This window comes from Pongo abelii, chromosome 14 (genome assembly GCF_028885655.2).
Source record: "Pongo abelii isolate AG06213 chromosome 14, NHGRI_mPonAbe1-v2.0_pri, whole genome shotgun sequence".
Taxonomy (NCBI): Eukaryota; Metazoa; Chordata; class Mammalia; order Primates; family Hominidae; genus Pongo; species Pongo abelii.
Genome location: NC_071999.2, coordinates 37,514,664 through 37,530,442, shown reverse-complemented (window position 1 = coordinate 37,530,442; position 15,779 = coordinate 37,514,664). Strand labels below are relative to the sequence as shown.

Sequence of the window (15,779 nt, the reverse complement as noted above, 5' to 3'; positions counted from 1 at the left end):
ATCTGTAAAATGATCCTAAAGGGTCTTTTGGACTTGAGCTGGTCCTGCCTAACCATTTAAAGATAAATGTCCAACAGCCCTATCTATTTTTAGACAGAAGCAGTTGAGACAATTACATTTTAGTATTTTTTCCTCAGAGTAGAAATATCAAGAGGGGTAAAGGTCAAAGACAGCTGAAAAATAGTATTTTCTTCCAGTATCATCTGGTACCATGTGTCCCACTGCTGTCAATCAGGTTGCTGCTAATAAAGAGGAAAAGAGACAACAGTAGAAATATGGCTATCCCTTTCACCAGCCTTCATAAACATTCATTAGCTCTTAGCTTTCCATCAAATAACCTATTCTTACCAAGTGTGTGTGACTGAAACAATACTGAGTTTCTATCTTATTCTAAAACAAGGTGTGTATTAAGTTAGCAACTGTGTTTAATGCCCAGTTTAAAATGAATGAAAATGAATGTGAACAGTTCTGGATGTGGTGGAATAGAATTCAGCAAACTCACTGAAATAACCTTTCCACAAATAGCAATTATAAACCCTGGGAAAAAAATACTTTTAAAGAATGACTTGAAAACAGAGGAAAGCAATCAAGAGCAAGTAAAAACTGGAGATCTGACCATGAAAGAAGGGGAAGTACACTGGAGGAGATTCAAATTTGTACAGCATTACTCCTGAGGACACTCCCAGTCTGCAGCAGCATAGGGCAGATAGAGCTCAAGCAGAAAGCTGTTTTATTCAAGACTACAAAGTGGCTAGAAAATCAAAGGGAAAATTCAAAGGAGAGAGCTACAGTAGGAAGCCTCAAATACTAATATAAAAATATAAACTCCTTCAAATTATTTGCTGATCCCTGAACTTCATATGCTCAGGGAAGATTCCAAGGATCCTAAAAGAAAACAACAACTAAAAAGCTCAAAGAACTCAGCAGCAATTTTAGCTGCTGTCCACTGCGGAGGACACACGAGCTTTAAGTTTGGACAAGTGAGAAGGGCTTGGTAAACACCTCAAACTTTTTTGTTTTGTTTTGAAGACGAAGTCTCACTCTGTTGCCCAGGCTGGAGTGCAGTGGCATGATCTTGGCTCACTGCAACCTCCGCCTCCCAGGTTCAAGTGATTCTCCTGCCTCAGCCACCCAAGTGGCTGGGATTACAGGTGCCTGCCATCACACCTGGCTAATCTTTGTATTTTTGTAGAGACAGGGTTTTGCCATGTTGGCCAGGCTGGTCTCAAACTCTTGACACCTCAAGTGATCCACTCACTTCGGCCACCCAAAGTGCTGGGATTACAAGCATGAGCCACTGGGCCTGGCCAACACCTCAGACTTCCTATAGCCCCATCTTAAAACAGAAGACCAAGGTTCCAAAAATCCAATATAATCAGCCACTAATTTTAACATTCATCAAGGGAAGATAAAAAGAGTTTAGAGATATGAAGTATCATATCCTCTCTACAACAAAAATTTTCTATTTATGAAATGAAACAGGAAAATGTGACCTACTATCAAGGGGGAAAAAAGAGTCAAAAGCCCATTAATACAGACAAAGGAATAAACAAGGACTTCAAAACAGCTATTATGAATACATTCAAAGACTTAAAGAAAAATATGGTCACAATGGGGAATCTTGGCAGATAAATGGAATTTTTTATACAAAACACTGTAACTGAAGGGTGCATTCGTTGAAAACAGGCTTCACTGCACATTAGAAAGAACATTTAAAAGAGTCTCTGAAAAACAGAGAAAAAAATTAATACATACTCATGGACCAATTTTAAACAGAACAATGTGTAAGCAGAATCTCAAGAGGAAAAACAGAGGAATGGGGCAGAAAAGGTTTTTTGTTTTTGTTTTTTTTTTTTGAGACAGAGTCTCGTTCTGTCACCCAGGCTGGAGCACAGTGGCACCATCTCGGCTCACTGCAAGCTCCGCCTCCCGGTTTCACACCATTCTCCTGCCTCAGCCTCCTAAGTAGCTGGGACTACAGGCGCCCGCCACCATGCCTGACTAATTTCTTTTTGTATTTTTAGTAGATGGGGTTTCACCATGTTAGCCATGACGGTCTAGATCTCCTGACCTCATGATCCATCCGCCTTGGCCTCCCAAAGTGCTGGGATTACAGGCGTGAGCCACTGCGCCCGGACACTATTTTTTAAGTAAGGTCTAAAATATACCAAATTTTGGGAAAAAGTATCAACTTACAAATCAAATAGGCCAGGTGTGGTAATCCCACGCCTGTAATCCCAGCACTTTGGGAGGCCAAGGCGGGCAGATCACAAGGTCAGGAGTTCAAGACCAGCCTGACCAACCTGGTGAAACCCCATCTCTACTAAAAATACAAAAAATTAGCTGGGCATGGTGGCGTGCACCTGTAATCCCAGCTTACTTGGGAGGCTGAGGCAGGAGAATTGCTTGAATCCAGGAGGCGGAGGTTGCAGTGAGCTGAGATCACGCCACTGCATTCCAGCCTGGGTGACAAAACAAGACCCAATCTCGCAAAAAATAAATAAATAAATAAACTCAGCAAACTCCAAACAGAATACAAAAACAATTCACAAATTCAATATAACTTTATCCTACTCAATATGAATGTTATATTTATATGACAATAACTTTCAACATCAAATTGTTGAAAGTTAAATAAACAATGGAGACCACAGAAGAATAAAATGACATCTTTAAAGTGATTAAAGAAAAAAAACTGAGGCTGGGTGCGGTGGCTCACGCCTGTAATCCCAGCACTTTGGGAGGCCGAGGCAGACGGATCATGAGGTCAGGAGATCGAGACCATCCTGGCTAACACAGTGAAACCCCGTCTCTACTAAAAATACAAAAAATTAGTTGGGCGCCATGTCAGGTGCCTGTAGTCCCAGCTACTCGGGAGGCTGAGGCAGGAGAATGGCGTGAACCCGGGAGGCGGAGCCTGCAATGAGCCGAGATAGTGCCACTGCACTCCTGCCTGGGCGACAGAGCGAGACTCTGTCTCAAAACAAAAAGAAAAAGAAAAAGAAAAAAAAACATCAACTGAGAATTCTATATCCAGCAAAAATATCCTTGAAAAATGACAGTAAAATATAGATATATTAAAGTAATGAAAACTGATGCTATTACTAGACCTATGCATTATGCAACATTAAAGGAAGTTCTTGGTGGCATGTGCCTGTAGTCCTAGCTACTCAGGAGGCTAAGGCAGGAGGACTGCTTGAGCCCAGGAATTTGAGGTTACAGTGAACTGGGTACACCACTGCACTTCAGCCTGAGCAATACAGTGAGACCCTGTCTCTAAATAAGTTAATAAAATGGAATATTTTAAAACTACAATAATCTCAATAAATACCAAAAAGGGGAGAGGGTATCTGACAAAATTCAGCACCCATTCATAATTTAAAAATAAAAATCCTGGCCAGGCACAGTGGCTCACGCCTGTAATCCCAGCACTTTGGGAGGCCAAGGCAGGTGGATCACAAGGTCAGGAGTTCAAGACCAGCCTGGCCAACATAGTGAAACCCCATCTCTACTAAAAATACAAAAAAATTTGCTGGGCGTGGTGGCGGGCGCCTATAGTCCCAGATACTTGACAGGCTGAGGCAGGAGAATTGCTTGAACCCAGGAGGTGGAGGCTGCAGTGAGCCAAGATCGCACCACTGCACCCCAGCCTAGGTGACAGAGTGAGACTCCATCTCAGAAAGTAAATTAATTAATTAATTTAATTTAATTAAAATCCCAGTGAACTGGAAGGAAACATCTTGTCTGATTTTCTTTTTTTTAATCTACAGAATATCCACTGCTGACATACTACTTACTGAGGAAAGACTAAATGCCTTCCCCTGTAAGATCAGAACAAGAAAAGGATGTTCACTCTCATTTAAAAAAAAATTCATCATTTTAAAACATATTTTATGTTAACACTGAAATTAATTTTCTTTCTTTTTTTTTTTTTGAGACGGAGTCTCGCTCTGTCACCAGGCTGGAGTGCAGTGGCGCGACCTCCGCTCACCGCAATCTCTGCCTCCCAGGTTCAAGCAATTCTCCTGCCTCAGCCTCCTGAGTAGCTGGTACTACAGATGCACACCCCCATGCCCAGCTAATTTTTGTATTTTTTAGTAGAGACAGGTTTTCACCATGTTAGCCAAGATGGTCTCTATCTCTTGACCTTGCAACCCCCGCCCCCCCTGCCGCCCCACCCCCAACCCCATCCCCAAACCCCCCCAACCCCATCCCCAAACCCCCCCAACCCCATCCCCAAACCCCCCCAACCCCATCCCCAAACCCCCCCCAACCCCATCCCCAAACCCCCCCCAACCCCATCCCCAAACCCCCCCCAACCCCATCCCCAAACCCCCCCCAACCCCATCCCCAAACCCCCCCCAACCCCCCAGCCTCAGCCTCCCAAAGTGCTGGGATTACAGGCATGGGCCACTGCGCCCGGCCTCTTTCTTTTTTTTAAAGACACAGGGTCTATGTTACCCAGGCTGGACTCGAACTCCTGGGCTCAAGCAATCCTCTTGCTTCCCAAGTAGTTGGGACTACAGGACCATACCACTGCACCCAGCCATTCTCACCATTTCTCTTCAATGTTGTATTGAAGATCCTAGATGCTGCAATAATATGTGAAAAAGAAATTAAAGGGCCAGGCACGCTGGCTCATGCCTGTAATCCCAGCACTTTGGGAGGCTGAGGCAGGAGGATCACTTGAGCCTAGGAGTTCAACACCAGCCTGGGCAACATGGTGAACCCCATCTCTACAAAAAATACCAAAAAAAAAAAAAATGAGCCAGCCATGGTGGCACATATCTGTAGACACAGCTACTCAGGAGGCTGAGATAGGAGGGTGGCTTGAGCCCAAAAGTTCCAGGCTGCAGTGAGCTATGATGGCGCCACTAAACTCTAGCCTGGGAGAGTGAGACGCTGTCTCAAAAAAATAAAAAATAAAAAGAACTCAAAGCACAATCCATAAAACAAAAAGTTGACTGACTGGACTTCATCAAAATTTAAAATTTCCACTCATCAAAATACACTGTTAAAGAAAAGGTAAGGCAAGCTACAAAACAGGAGAAAATACTCTTAATACTCTCATCTGACACAGAATTTGTATCATGAGTACATTAAGAATTCCTGCATATCAACAGTAAAAAGATAATCCATTTTTTAATGGGCAGAAAGCTTGAAGAGGCATCCTACGAAAAAAATATACTGTTAATAACCATGCAAAAAGGTGCTCAACATCACTAGATATCAAGGAAATCCAAAATAAAACCACAATGAGATGCCCTTCCACACCCACTAGAATAGCTAAAATTAAAAAGATTGACTAACCAAGTGTTGGTGAGGATGTAAAACAACTAGAACATTCATATATTCAGGTGAGAATATAAAAAGGAAAACCACTTTGAAAAACTAGTTTCCTGTAGTTAAACATACACATGCCTATGAACCAGCAATTCCATTCCTAGGTATTTACTCAAGAGAAATGAAAACACACACTTGCAAAAAGACCTGTATAGGCCTTATTCATAATAGTCAAAAACTGGATTCTACCCAAATGTCCATCAACAGAAGATAAACTGTGAAATATTCCCCCAATGAAATATTACTCAGCAATAAAAACTGATACATTCAACCCCATGGATGAATCTCAAAATATGTTAAGCAAAAGAAGCCAGATACACAAGAGCACACACTGTATGAAGATAGAACAAAACTCATCTACATTTAGAAATCAAAGAGTGTTTGGAGGCAAAAGACATTGAATGGAGAGAGCAACAAGGAAACATTGTGGGGTAATAAAAATGCTCTACATCTTGTGGTTATTGGTTACATGTGTATAACCGTCACACCTCACCAAAGTGAACAGCTAAGATCTGCACATTTTACTGTATTTTAATTACACCTCAATAAAAATAAAATTTTAAATTTCTAAATAAATCTGTGAGCTTAATATTGTATTAATTTTCCTTTTCTTCAGTTGTCACATATATGTTTAGTATATATACATTCTTACACATATTCAATAAATATTCATCATCTACAATGTGCTGAAATCTTTGCTAGATCCCAAAGTAACTGCAAGTCTATGGCCTCAAGAAGCTCTCCTCGGCCTCCTAAAGTGTTGGAATTACAGATGTAAGCCACTGTGTGTGGCTGCCAGCATTTTCTTTTATTTCCTTATAGGTCCTTTGAACCCCCCAAACAGTGAAATGTTCTAGCATCCTATTGTTAGACCCTTTGTCTCTGTGTCTAATTGATATTTCTCTGCTTATTAACAGCTCAGTTTGGTTTATTCACGTGTCCAAAGTTCTCCTTTTCATCTTCTATTCAGGACCTAATAGGAAGGTTTTTCCAATACCTAACTCTTCTTTTAGGGAATGCATGGTGGTTCTTTCTCCTTCTCACAGACTCTGTGTATACCTCTATTGTGGAAATTCCATGCTGTGTGTTATTATTTGTTTAAGTATGTGGTTCCTTCTATATGGTTGTGTTTTTAAACACCCAGAAGGATATAACATTAACATATAGAAACTTCTGTAGGAGTCTAGGAATGAGGCAAATGGGGAAGAAATGAGAGTTTTTTTATTGTATATCTTTTTTCTTTTTGCCGTCTTACTTTTGGAGTATATATGTGCATATAATTTAAAATAATAATAACCTTTAAAAATACTACATCAGAATCAACAGGATTTGGTAACTTATTTAATGTGAAAGGTAGGGGAGATGGAGAAGTCGAGATGACTCCCAGGTTTCTAACATGATGACAAACCTAGTCATGTCATCCCCTACAACTTTTTTTTTTTTTAAAGAAAGAAATCTGTTATTAATCAAGGTACAAGTTAGAAAGATGTTAAAGAGTAAGAGAAGGTAGATCAGTTTGAGATATATTGTACTGGAGGTGTTGTGTCCAACAGTGCACTAGAAAAAGAAGATGGGAAATTCAGGAGAACGGTCAGGGGACATAGTTGTTACTAGAAGCCTTGGAGAAGAAGACATGTATATGAGGCTAATTTATCTAGGAATTACTTATTTTGTAAGACCAACTAACAGGGATGAAACCAAGACCCACAGAATAAACTAAAAAAGCAACTATATCAAAACGACAGCGTAAGACCATATACTGGTATCCTTTTCATACAGACATCACGCTCTCACTAAAAGATTATTTACTAATTTAGTCCCCCAGGTTCACAACAAATTAGAAACATCAAAAAATGGTGTAGGAATAGCTTCCAGAGGCAATCATCTGGCAGCAGCATGAGGGTACAAAAACAAAAACAAATAATTTAAGACTTCAAAAAGCATTGCATTCTTTACTCTTCATTAAAGCCAGAAATCCCATCTTTCCATCATCTAAGACTTGGTCAAAATGGTCGCTCCTTCAAGAATTTTTTCGTAGTTCCTATACTCTCAAGAGTAACATGACTAATCTCCATTTGTCAAGTTTCCAATTCCAAATATTGTATTGAGACCTTCCTGAAGGCACTAACTATACTCTGGCTTGTTTTATAAGTATTTTTATACCAGCCTCTTTCCTCCCACTTGAATATACATCTCTTGATTGAAAATCTTTCATCTTTGTATCTCTAGCCAGCACTGTGAACCACATCCTTGCACAGTATGCAAGTATGCAAACATCCATTCAGTAATTATCCCATTTTTGCATTCTCTAAAACTATGTAAATGGACTTTGCCACACAGTCTCCCTGCAAAAAGTTATAACTGCTTTTTTACTGTGTACTTACATTTTGGCACCAACCTAAGCATTTGACCTGGCTTATCCCAAACACTAAAGAAATAAGGAGTGATGGGAAGTGACAGCTAGTAGGTTCAGGGGTTTTATTTTTATGCTTTTTAACCAGCATATAATTGTACATGTTTGTAGGTTATGTGGTGATACTTCAACACATACAATGTGTAATGATCAAATCGGGGTAATTAACATATCCATCACTTCAAACATTTATCATTTATTTGTGTTGGGAACATTCAAAAGCCTCTCTTCTAGCTAGTTGAAAATATGTAACAACAACACAGGTTTGAACTGTGCAGGTTCACTTATACATGGATTTTTTTCAGTAAAAGTTACAGTGTGCCTCCCTCTCCTGCCTCCTCTTCCACCTCCTCTATCTCTTCCACCTTGCCACCTTTGAGACAACAAGACTAATCCTTCCTTTCCCTCCTTCTCCTCAACCTACTCAACAGGAAGACAAGAAGGCTGAAGACCTTTACGATGATCCACTTCCACTTAGTGAATAGCAAATATATTTTCCTTCCTTATAATTTTCTTAATAACATTGTCTTCTCTCTAGCTTGCTTTAAGAATACAGTATGGAGGCCAGGCATAGTGGCTCACACCTGTAATCCCAGCATTTTGGGAGGCCAAGGCGGGCGGATCACCTGAGATCAGTAGTTCAAGACCAGTCTGGCCAACATGGCGAAACCCCGTCTCCACCAAAAATACAAAAATTAGCGGGTGCCTGTAATCCCAGCTACTCCGGAGGCTGAGGCATGAGAGTCGCTTGAACCCACGAGGCGGAGGTTGCAGTGAGCCGAGATCACACCACTGCACTCCATGTGTTAACTGACTGTTTATCAGTAAGGCTTTCAATCAACAGTAGGCTATTACTAGAAAAATTTAGAGAAATAAAAGTTATATGTGGAGTTTCAACTGCACAGGGGTTGGTGCCCCTAACCCCTTTGCTGTTCAAGGGTCAGCTGTAGTCACCCAGTACAACACTAGAACTTATTCCTCCTATCTAGCTAAATTTTGTAGCCTTTAGCCAACCTCTCTCTATCCTTTCTCACCTCTTGAGGAGCCCCCGTAATATTCTCCGTAATGGCTCTACTATTTTACATTTGGTTTGGCGTTTTTCACAGGAAACAAAAATGTTCCAAAATCAGACTGTGATGATGGTTGCACAAACCTATGAGTATCCTAAAAAACAATGAATTGTGTATTTTCAATGGATTATGGTATGTGAGTTATATCTCAATAAAGCTGCTTTTAAAAATGAGGTTTCTGCTATTAGTCCCACTGTTCAGATTAAGAAGTTGAGATTTAGTAACATTAGGTAATTGCTCATTTAGCTAGAGGAGATAAAAACCCAAGCTGTCTTGACTCTTAAGTCTATATGCTTAAATTAACCACCATGCTCTTCTGCATTCCTTAGAAAGGGATCCCACTTATCAAGCATCACATCCTGATATATCATAGGAGCATGTATCACAATATATGCTCCTAGGGACGTTCAAGTCTTAAATGCCAGTGACCTTCCAAATTCCAACTACAGCTATAAAGACTTGACCTATTTATGTTACCCCAGAAGGCTAGGAGAGTCGAAAGCTGAAAGCAATAGTACCAAAGAGACAGAGGGGGAAAAAGTGCTCAAGAGTTTCTACTTAGGCCAGGCGCAGTGGCTCACGCCTGTAATTCCAGCACTTTGAGAGGCCAAGGTGGGCAGATCACCTGAGGCCAGAAGTTCGAGACCAGCCTGGCCAACATGGTGAAACCCTGTCTCTACTAAAAATGCAAAAAATTAGCCGGACGTGGTGGCGTGCACCTGTAGTCCCAGCTACTAAGGAGGCTGAGGCAGGACAATCGCTTGAACCCGCCAAGGCCGAGGCTGCAGTGAGCCGAGCTCGCACCACTGCACTCTAGCCTGTGCGACAAGTGCGAAACTCCGTCTCAAAAAAAAGAAAACCAAAAACTAAGCACCCCTCATCTCTGGGGCAATTGAAATACCCAGGTCCAGGCTGCCATGCCTGACAGGAAAAGAGGAGAAAACCAAATGACAGTATGAATAAAAATGAAATGATAGTTGAAGGTGGGAGGGAGAAATGATGAGACAGGATAAGCAGATGGTACAAGGTGGGGCTGACTCTATACAAAATTTATTTGCCCTGACTCTCCAATCTCCCTTCCTGTGTGTCGCTTCAGCTTCTCTTCTACCTTATGTTTACACCAAGTCAAGGGCTTTCAATACTCTCATACTGACCCAGAGTTGTTCAAAGCTGGGTGCTGTAGCCTCTCCATTCAGAGCATTGCTCCCTATCAAGGTGCCATGAGCCCCAAAATATTTTTTCCTCTTCTAAAAGTCCCACTTCTCTCAGACCATCTTAGCTCTTAGGTAAGGGTGAAGGTAGGTGGTGGGGGCAGCAAGTAAATTAAACTAGCATTAAACCACCTGATTAAAGAATATGTTGCAAATGACCTCCCCCTAATAAGCATACAAACAAATGTTTACCTTCACTCACAAAGAAATACAAACCCAAAACAAGACAAATTTCATATATCAAATTGGCAATATAGTTTTTCACTGTTGGCAAATACATGTCACAGGAGTTCTCATACACTGCTGGTTAATGTAAACTATTACAACATAGTACTACTCAACAGGAGTCAGAAAAAATAAATTATGTTATAATAAAATATTCTAATCATTTCTTAATTATGTTGATCTGTATGTGCCACTATGAAAAGAGCTTGTGACTTAACTAAGGAAAAAAGTAAATCACAGTTAAAAAATAAAATAGTAGGCCGGACATGGTGGCTCATGCCCGTAATCCCAGCACTTTGGGAGGCCAAAGCGGGCGGATCACGAGGTCAAGAGTTTGAGACCAGCCTGGCCAACAGAGTCTCTACTAAAAATACAAAAATTATCTAGGCATGGTGGCACACGCCTGTAGTCCCAGTTCTGAGGAGGCTGAGGCAGGAGAATCACTTGAACCCAGGAGGTGGAGGTTGTGGTGAGCCAAGATCGCCCCACTGCACTCCAGTCTGGGCAACAGAGCGAGACTCCATCTCAAAAAATAATAATAATAATAAAATAAACAAATAAAATAGTAAATTACAGTACAACAGTATAACAATACTCTTGGTACAATTTTTTTCAAAGTAAACTTTTAAGAAACTGTTAACTGTGGGTTACCTGTGGGGGGAGGAGAAAAGTAACATTTTTGACTCTCTGTACCATTAAATTTTTTTTTTTTTTTTTTTACCATATACCTGTATAACTTTTAACTTAAAATACACAATTCTTTAGGTACTCTATTCCCCTAATAGAGTACTTAAGGCCTGCAACTCTCACCCCTGCAATTTGCCCTGCATCTTGCCCCTGCAACTTACCCCTGCAACTCTCACCCCCACACCCAACCCAAAGCATCCCATATCTGAAAGCTAACTGAAATTACCTGGTAGAACTTCAGCTACTAAATAATATTTTGGAGATATGGAGCTTTCCTTTAAAATCTCTTCAATTACTTCCCTAAAATCACCTCTGAGGAGAAAGAATCCTATCCTACCTAAGGAAACACAAAATCCCATTTCTTTTCAGGTCCCTAACCATCCTCTTCTAGAGAAAGACAATGGTCTTGGTTATAAGAGCCCCTCCTTCTCCTTATGGGATCTAATCTTGGCTAACTTCACTCTCCCACATAAAAAAAGCAACCTCAACTGTCACTGAAAAGGAAGGAGGGCCTGCTCCTTCAGAACTAAGTAACAGCAAAGATCCTACTCTCTGGTCTGTCTCAGCTCTCATCACCTTGCTGTGGATGGCCAACCACTACTCTACACTTCTATAGGACAGGGTGTCTTCAGTCCTGTTTAGTGCATCATCCCTGGTACTGTATGTATATGGAAGTTTTGTACCTGTTCATTTTAATTGAATCAGGTAATTATCTGTCAAAAAAGAGAGTGGCAGGCTAGTGGAATACCTTTAGTCCTTAAAAAGATGCCTCAAAATAGTTTCTTACTTTAATCAGTCTTTCCCCCAAACCTGTTAGCTTTTAAGTTTTACATAGCTAAACCAAGTATTTTTAATTACTACTTTTTAATGTCTAATTATTAGAACACAATGATTATAGATACTTTTTAAACCTCAAAGGCTTTAGGATTTAACAACTAAATTTTATTCATCTAAGTTTTATTATCATGATTTTTTCACTGTGCATGATCACTCATGCCAGCTAAAACAATTACAGTCTCAACACAGCAGATTTATTCTTAATTCTGAACTAATTAATGAGAAAGGATTCTAAAACCTTTTTCAAGTAATGGGGGGAAATGGTTAGAATCAGGTGGTTTTAATAGAACAGTGTGAGGAAAGGGCTTACCTCTACTCTCCAAGGAGTCAGAATTGCGAACCATTTGGCAGCTTCTTAACTAAGCTTAAAAAGTAAATACACTCTCAGAGAAATTACTGGGCTTGTTTTTAAACTAAGTATTTTTGGAATCTTTAACATTCCCGAACAGGAATACGAAAACCAAATAAAACGCCTATTGTAACTAGAAGTGACAGATGACTTGTGTAGCAAACTGAGCTTAAAAATGAAAAAATACACGCACACTCATGCATGCACTATATCTTGTAACAAAACAAAGGTCAATACTAACTTTCCCAAATTACTCTCAGAAGTTTCACAAAGAATAAATAAATGTCATGTCAAGTAATGCTACATAATGAAAGACGGCTCCCGGAGACAGAGACCTACAAGAGGTTATCTTCTGAGACAACCTAAATGGACTGAACCCTAAACAGAAATTATTAAAAACCAGACGCTGAAACAGATGGCTAACCACAAAACTTTATTCTTGGTTAAATGAATAAAAAGGTGAGAAGGGGATGGAGGGTAATGTGCTACCCTGAATTTTTATTAATAAATATTGCTAAATCCTGAATAGAACAAAAAAAGACAATGGGGAAACTTCTAAGCTTCCAGGATATCTAAGGGCTGCCCCAATTCCACCACATGAATATTACTGTGACCTCAGATAAATCAATGAAATTAAAGTCTGAACCTAATTTCTCATGTATAAGTGAGTTGGAGATCATCCTTAAGTTTTTCTTGTTGCTCTCTAACAGAGGAAACACAAATGTATTCTTTTCCAATATACGTTATATACAGTCCATGTCATTCAAGAGTCCATATGCCAAATCATACTGAGCACTCCTGTTAGTTCTAAGGCAGTCTCTAAATTTCCCAAGAGGAATAAGCAGAAAGAATACAACCTCCCGAAATATTCCTTCCCCACAAAGTTTTGGGTATTTTCTACCATTGCACTCCTCTCCAGGGCAAGCCCTGCCTAATACAGAGCACCACTTTATCTTAGGCCTAACAAATTATTGATAAAGCCTACTGCTTAAAATGTTACTTTGTTAAACAAAGCTGCAGAACAATTTAAACAACTTTCATCCAACAGCCAACTCGGTAGAATCTTATTACAAATAAGCTTAATACAAACATCTCATGACAAGAATCACCATCATCACCACATCTCTCTCTAATATGGGGGTAAAAATGAGAGGGGAGAGACATAACACGAGAGAACAAAGGTGACAAGAGTAACAGAAGCTGCTGTAAAAGAAAAGTTAATATAGGGAAAATCAGCCTTAACCAAAACAAGGAGAAAAGAAAAAAAGAAAAAAGGCCAAGACAAACACTGCCTTCCCATTTAAAATACACCTTTAAGTAAACGCCAGCTGAGAAGAGAACAATTTTTAAAACCATAGAAAAAGGAGGAAAAAGTCACTATTTTGGTGATTTTTATAAAGTCTGAAGTGCATCTTGTTATACATATTTGTAAATGTATATTAAGTACAAATTTTATTTCTAAGGAATAATGTTCTTAAGATGTGTTTTTACAGTTAAGTTTCTGAGACTAAATCTATCTTCACATAAAAGATCCCATGTAACTTTCACCTACATATTCAGCACTACAAATTTTAATTAGGTTTTCTGCTATCACCATGATACAAGATTAATTGTTCCACGAACTGACCTGCATACACCATTGAATACTCATTTTATTGTCCCTAAAGATGCGAACATCTCAGACATGTGTATTGCATAAAGAGCTGTCTTTCAAGTCCATATTTGTGGCTTTTAACTGCTTTACCTGACCACTACATGAGTTAATATAAAAAACGTTCCGTCTGGGAACTCGGGATGTGTTAACTGAGAACAATGACTATACTGCCGTTCAAGCATTGGGTAATTACGATTTATTTACAGCTCGCCTCCTGTATGTAAACACAACTTGAGTTTTTGAAGTTTATTAGGAAGACAGTATAGGATTACCCAACTCTCTCCACACCGCAGACCAACCCTCTAAATTAAGGCTATACCCAAAGTTTTCGAAACTATTTCATCAACAGGGTAGGATCAGTCGGGGCACCACTGCCCATCCATCACCTCTTATTAAAAGTACGAGAAGCACTTTCTTCGACATAAAAAAGGGTTAACCCTCACTGGGGGAGAGTGGCTGTTGAAGACGCGCGTGGAGTGGGTGGGTAGCTGCTCTATCAACCCTTCCCGGAGCTCGCCCCGTCCGCGGCAAGGAACGCAGCAGCTTGCAGTTCCGAAGGCGAGGGGCGGCGTTTCTGGTTTCAGTCATTCGTCCAAAATAACTGTCGAGCTACTTAAGAGTTAGCTTTCACGTCTCTACCAAAAACCAACAGCAGTAGCAGCAACAACAACAAACAAGGTTTTTCTCTGGACCGAAAACTTTTAAAGTAACATTAAAATAACAGTGCAAAAACAATAACGAGTCACAATTGCACACCATTTTCCCCGCCGTTCCTTCTGAAAGGAAAGCTAGAACCCAGTTGTCGCCTGGGAGGAGTCCCTCCACGCCAGCGCTGGGCTCTTCCTCAACTGGGTCCTCAGGTTCCCCGAGCACCCACTCGGGGTGGCGCGGTGAGCGCGATTTCCCTCCGGCGAGCGGCGAGGGACAGTGCAAAAATGTCACGCTCAGCCCGTCCCCCGGCCCGAAGCGGAGGCCAGGCGGCGCGCGGGGACCGGGCGGCGGGGGCGAGAGCGCCCGCGGCCCCGACCCGCGGTCCCCGCCCGCCCCTCGCCCGGAAGGGGGAGAAGCCCGCCCGCGGGAGGATTCAACAGGAGCACCGCGCCGCCCGCCTGCCGCCCGGGAAACAGCCGCCGGCCGGCCGGGGCGCGGGGGGAGGGGCGCGGCGGCGGCGACGGCGGCGGCGGGAGGGCGCGGGCGGCCGGGCGGCCCCGGGACCCCGGCCCGCGCACAAGGTCACCGCCCGCCGCCGCCACCGCCCCGGCCGGGATCAGAGCGGCAAGTTTAATTTCCAGAGGCTGCGGCAGAGCCCGCGGCGTGGAGGCGCGCGCCGGCCGCGGGGCCCTCCCCACCCCCACCGCGCAGCCGGCCCGCGCCCCGCGACCCCCGCCCCGGGCCACCGCCAGGCAGCCACCCGCTGCAGCCCCCGATGCCGGGAGGCGAGTCGCGCCTGGCACCCAGGCGGGCGGCGCTTCAGCCCTGCCACACACACAGACACACACACGCACACAGCGGCAGTGGCGGCCGCTGAGAAATGGAGCGCCGCAGCCAGAGAAGAGAGACATTTTCTTTCCGTTAACTGAATTGTTTCCTACCTCCGGGTTGCCGACTCGCTACTCCTCTCACTCCGGGGCTCTCCGGGATCCGCCGCCGCCGCCGCATCCAATCGCCTTCTCCCCCCCCTCCCCTTCCGCAGCCAGCCCGGCCGTTCCTCCTCCTCTCCGCTTCAAAATGGCGCCAAGCGCTCTTCGGCGGCTGCTCCAATCGAACCGCCGCGGACAGCACCCGGGGGCAGGCAGAGCGCGGCATGGGTGCGCAGCGCCCCCTGCCGACCAGACGGCCCTGCGCGCGCCCGCCCTCCGAGCTCCGCCCCGCCCCGTCCGCGCGCGCGCACGTCCCCCTCAGCCCCGCCCCGTCCGCGCGCACGCAGCCACACGGGCACACCGCCGCGGGGGCCGCGAGACGGGCAGCTGTCAAGGCGTCCACTGCCCTT

At 42.8% G+C, this 15,779-nt stretch overlaps 1 protein-coding gene across 16 annotated transcripts in view; it reads right to left on the bottom strand.

The window, feature by feature from the left end:
* Positions 1-15,566, bottom strand: part of PDS5B (PDS5 cohesin associated factor B) — a 187,684-nt gene extending 172,118 nt beyond the window's left edge. For 13 of the 16 annotated variants that reach the window (XM_054528889.2, XM_054528891.2, XM_054528895.2 and 10 more), the window contains exon 1: positions 15,382-15,492. The gene's annotated coding sequence lies outside the window, so the exon portion shown is untranslated. Of the gene's footprint in view, positions 1-14,545; positions 14,746-15,381 lie in introns of those variants that run through there. The other 3 variants (XM_054528896.2, XM_054528890.2, XM_063714883.1) reach the window with 3 other exon arrangements.
* Positions 15,567-15,779: the final 213 nt, after the last annotated feature.